Here is a 6,019-nt window from a genome sequence, read left to right on the forward strand (position 1 = left end):
TAAGCTATAGGATTACTTTACAAGGGATTAGAAGTTTGATGAAAGTGACCGTTTACTTTTTTCGCCAGGTACATGTTTAATCATTGAAAAACGTTATAATATCGTAACACAAAACGTATGATTGACCATATTGGATGTACTATATGTTTTTTCTCTCTCAGTTGATTACTGGCATTTGGTTTTTTGTGTCCTTGCTACCTATTAATGATTCAAAGTGAATGGACTCACAGAAAAGTCTCATTTACAGAACAAAAAGTCGATTATAACATTATATAGCATAAGCAGGAACGCTCTGGATGCTTTTTTATGACCTATTTTAGTGCTTACCAAATGATTCACACTTAGTGTGAATAGAATGAACCATTGAGACGATGATTAAAACTTTTTTGGGGAAACGAGTCTTTCAAACATGTTATTGACGTTAAAGTTGATATGAAACATTCCGATTAGGCCCGAGAGAAAAATAATTTTAAGGCAAAAAATTTTTGGACCCTATTTTTCTTCCTTATTCTGTGTGTTAGCTTCAGTAGAAGTGTCGTTAAGCTATAGGATTACCTTAAAAGGGATTAGAAGGTTGATAAAAGTGACCGTTTACGTTTTTCGCCAGGTACATGTTTAATCATTGAAAAACGTTATAATATCGTAACACAAAACGTATGATTGACCATATTGGATGTACTATATGTATTTTCTCTCTCAGTTGATTACTGACATTTGATTTTTTTGTCCTTGCTACCCATTAATGATTCAAAGTGAATGGACTCACAGAAAAGTCTCATTTAAGGAACAAAAAGTCGATTATAACATTATATAGCATAAGCAGGAACGCTCTGGTTGCTTTTTTATGACCTATTTTAGTGTTTACCAAGTGATTCACACTTGGTGTGAATAGAATGAACCATTGAAACGATGATTAAAACTTTTTTGGGGAAACGAGTCTTTCAAACATGTTATTGACGTTAAAGTTGATATGAAACATTCCGATTAGGCCCGAGAGAAAAATAATTTTAAGGCAAAAAATTTTTGGACCCTATTTTTCTTCCTTATTCTGTGTGTTAGCTTCAGTAGAAGTGCCGTTAAGCTATAGGATTACCTTAAAAGGGATTAGAAGGTTGATAAAAGTGACCGTTTACGTTTTTCGCCAGGTACATGTTTAATCATTGAAAAACGTTATAATATCGTAACACAAATTGTATGATTGACTATATTGTGTGTACTATATGTTTTTTCTCTCTCAGTTGATTACTGACATTTGGTTTTTTGTGTCCTTGCTACCTATTAATGATTCAAAGTGAATGGAGTCACAGAAAAGTCTCATTTACAGAACAAAAAGTCGATTATAACATTATATAGCATAAGCAGGAACGCTCTGGATGCTTTTTTATGACCTATTTTAGTGTTTACCAAGTGATTCACACTTAGTGTGAATAGAATGAACCATTGAAACGATGATTGAAACTTTTTTTGGGAAACGAGTATTTCAAACACGTTATTGACGTTAAAGTTGATATGAAACATTCCGATTAGGCCCGAGAGAAAAATAATTTCAAGGCAAAAAATTTTTGGACCCTATTTTTCTTCCTTAATCTGTGTGTTAGCTTCAGTAGAAGTGCCGTTAAGCTATAGGATTATCTTAAAAGGGATTAGAAGGTTGATAAAAGTGACCGTTTACGTTTTTCGCCAGGTACATGTTTAATCATTGAAAAACGTTATAATATCGTAACACAAAACGTATGATTGACTATATTGGGGGGACTATCTGCTTTATCCCTCTCAATTGGTTACTTGAATTTGGTTCTTTGTGTCTTTGCTACCTATTAATGATTCAAAGTGAATGGACTCACAGAAAAGTCTCATTTACAGAACAAAAAGTCGATTATAACATTATATAGCATAAGCAGGAACGCTCTGGATGCTTTTTTATGACCTATTTTAGTGTTTACCAAGTGATTCACACTTGGTGTGAATAGAATGAACCATTGAAACGATGATTAAAGTTTTTTTGGGGAAACAAGTCTTTCAAACATGTTATCGACGGTAAAGTTGATATGAAACATTCCGATTAGGCCCGAGAGAAAAATAATTTTAAGGCAAAAAATTTTTGGACCCTATTTTTTTCCTCAATCTGTGTGTTAGCTTCAGTAGAAGTGCCGTTAAGCTATAGGATTACCTTAAAAGGGATTAGAAGGTTGATAAAAGTGACCGTTTACGTTTTTCGCCAGGTACATGTTTAATCATTGAAAAACGTTATAATATCGTAACACAAAACGTATGATTGACTATATTGGGTGTACTATATGTATTTTCTCTCTCAGTTGATTACTGACATTTGATTTTTTGTGTCCTTGCTACCTATTAATGATTCAAAGTGAATGGACTCACAGAAAAGTCTCATTTACAGAACAAAAAGTCGATTATAACATTATATAGCATAAGCAGGAACGCTCTGGATGCTTTTTTATGACCTATTTTAGTGTTTACCAAGTGATTCACACTTGGTGTGAATAGAATGAACCATTGAAACGATGATTAAAACTTTTTTCGGGAAACAAGTCTTTCAAACATGTTATCGACGGTAAAGTTGATATGAAACATTCCGATTAGGCCCGAGAGAAAAATAATTTTAAGGAAAAAAATTTTTGGACCCTATTTTTCTTCCTTATTCTGTGTGTTAGCTTCAGTAGAAGTGTCGTTAAGCTATAGGATTACCTTAAAAGGGATTAGAAGGTTGATAAAAGTGACCGTTTACGTTTTTCGCCAGGTACATGTTTAATCATTGAAAAACGTTATAATATCGTAACACAAAACGTATGATTGACTATATTGGGTGTACTATATGCATTTTCTCTCTCAGTTGATTACTGACATTTGATTTTTTGTGTCCTTGCTACCTATTAATGATTCAAAGTGAATGGACTCACAGAAAAGTCTCATTTACAGAACAAAAAGTCGATTATAACATTATATAGCATAAGCAGGAACGCTCTGGATGCTTTTTTTTACCTATTTTAGTGTTTACCAAGTGATTCACACTTGGTGTGAATAGAATGAACCATTGAAACGATGATTAAAACTTTTTTGGGGAAACAAGTCTTTCAAACATGTTATCGACGGTAAAGTTGATATGAAACATTCCGATTAGGCCCGAGAGAAAAATAATTTTAAGGCAAAAAATTTTTGGACCCTATTTTTCTTCCTCAATCTGTGTGTTAGTTTCAGTAGAAGTGCCGTTAAGATATAGGATTACTTTACAAGGGATTAGAAGGTTGATAAAAGTGACCGTTTACGTTTTTCGCCAGGTACATGTTTAATCATTGAAAAACGTTATAATATCGTAACACAAAACGTATGACTGACTATATTGGGGGGACTATCTGCTTTTTCCCTCTCAATTAATTACTTGAATTTGGTTCTTTGTGTCTTTGCTACCTATTAATGATTCAAAGTGAATGGACTCACAGAAAAGTCTCTTTACAGAACAAAAAGTCGATTATAACATTATATAGCATAAGCAGGAACGCTCTGGATGCTTTTTTATGACCTATTTTAGTGTTTACCAAGTGATTCACACTTGGTGTGAATAGAATGAACCATTGAAACGATGATTAAAACTTTTTGGGGGAAACAAGTCTTTCAAACATGTTATCGACGGTAAAGTTGATATGAAACATTCCGATTAGGCCCGAGAGAAAAATAATTTCAAGGCAAAAAATTTTTGGACCCTATTTTTCTTCCTCAATCTGTGTGTTAGTTTCAGTAGAAGTGCCGTTAAGCTATAGGATTACCTTAAAAGGGATTAGAAGGTTGATAAAAGTGACCGTTTACGTTTTTCGCCAGGTACATGTTTAATCATTGAAAAACGTTATAATATCGTAACACAAAACGTATGATTGACTATATTGGGTGTACTATATGTATTTTCTCTCTCAGTTGATTACTGACATTTGATTTTTTGTGTCCTTGCTACCTATTAATGATTCAAAGTGAATGGACTCACAGAAAAGTCTCATTTACAGAACAAAAAGTCGATTATAACATTATATAGCATAAGCAGGAACGCTCTGGATGCTTTTTTATGACCTATTTTAGTGTTTACCAAGTGCTTCACACTTGGTGTGAATAGAATGAACCATTGAAACGATGATTAAAACTTTTTTGGGGAAACAAGTCTTTCAAACATGTTATCGACGGTAAAGTTGATATGAAACATTCCGATTAGGCCCGAGAGAAAAATAATTTTAAGGCAAAAAATTTTTGGACCCTTTTTTTCTTCCTCAATCTGTGTGTTAGTTTCAGTAGAAGTACCGTTAAGCTATAGGATTACTTTACAAGAGATTAGAAGGTTGATAAAAGTGACCGTTTACGTTTTTCGCCAGGTACATGTTTAATCATTGAAAAACGTTATAATATCGTAACACAAAACGTATGATTGACTATATTGGGGGGACTATCTGCTTTATCCCTCTCAATTGGTTACTTGAATTTGGTTCTTTGTGTCTTTGCTACCTATTAATGATTCAAAGTGAATGGACTCACAGAAAAGTCTCATTTACAGAACAAAAAGTCGATTATAACATTATATAGCATAAGCAGGAACGCTCTGGATGCTTTTTTATGACCTATTTTAGTGTTTACCAAGTGATTCACACTTGGTGTGAATAGAATGAACCATTGAAACGATGATTAAAACTTTTTTGGGGAAACAAGTCTTTCAAACATGTTATCGACGGTAAAGTTGATATGAAACATTCCGATTAGGCCCGAGAGAAAAATAATTTTAAGGCAAAAAATTTTTGGACCCTATTTTTCTTCCTCAATCTGTGTGTTAGCTTCAGTAGAAGTGCCGTTAAGCTATAGGATTACCTTAAAAGGGATTAGAAGGTTGATAAAAGTGACCGTTTACGTTTTTCGCCAGGTACATGTTTAATCATTGAAAAACGTTATAATATCGTAACACAAAACGTATGATTGACTATATTGGGTGTACTATATGTATTTTCTCTCTCAGTTGATTACTGGCATTTGATTTTTTGTGTCCTTGCTACCTATTAATGATTCAAAGTGAATGGACTCACAGAAAAGTCTCATTTAAGGAACAAAAAGTCGATTATAACATTATATAGCATAAGCAGGAACGCTCTGGATGCTTTTTTTTGACCTATTTTAGTGTTTACCAAGTGATTCACACTTAGTGTGAATAGAATGAACCATTGAAACGATGATTGAAACTTTTTTGGGGAAACTAGTCTTTCAAACATATTATCGACGGTAAAGTTAATATGAAACATTCCGATTAGGCCCGAGAGAAAAATAATTTTAAGGCAAAAAATTTTTGGAACCTACTTTTCTTTCATAATCTATGTGTTAGCTTCAGTAGAAGTGCCGTTAAGCTATAGGATTACTTTACAAGGGATTAGAAGGTTGATAAAAGTGACCGTTTACGTTTTTCGCCAGGTACATGTTTAATCATTGAAAAACGTTATAATATCGTAACACAAAACGTATGATTGACTATATTGGGGGGACTATCTGCTTTTTCCCTCTCAATTGGTTACTTGAATTTGGTTCTTTGTGTCTTTGCTACCTATTAATGATTCAAAGTGAATGGACTCACAGAAAAGTCTCATTTACAGAACAAAAAGTCGATTATAACGTTATATATCATAAGCAGGAACGCTCTGGATGCTATTTTATGACCTTTTTTAATGCTTACCAAGTGATTCACACTTGTTGTGAACAGAATGAACCATTGAAACGATCATTGAACAATTTCTCCTGAAATGAGAGTTTCAAATATTTTGTTGAAAGCAGAAGTGATATGAAAGTTTCTGTTTTGAACAGAGAGCTCCCTTTGACGTCTGAACTCATAAGAGAAAAGGATCATTGAGTTAATAGGACTTTAAAATTTCACTTTTTTCTTGAACATTTTTCGACGTCTATCTTGCAAGATCTTGCAAGGTTCTTGCAAGATAGGCGTCCGGATCTTGCATCTTGCAAGATAAGCGTCATTTGCAAGAAT

The sequence above is a fragment of the Convolutriloba macropyga genome, chromosome 1 (assembly GCF_964194025.1).
Source record: "Convolutriloba macropyga chromosome 1, txConMacr16.3, whole genome shotgun sequence".
NCBI classification, from domain to species: domain Eukaryota; kingdom Metazoa; phylum Xenacoelomorpha; order Acoela; family Convolutidae; genus Convolutriloba; species Convolutriloba macropyga.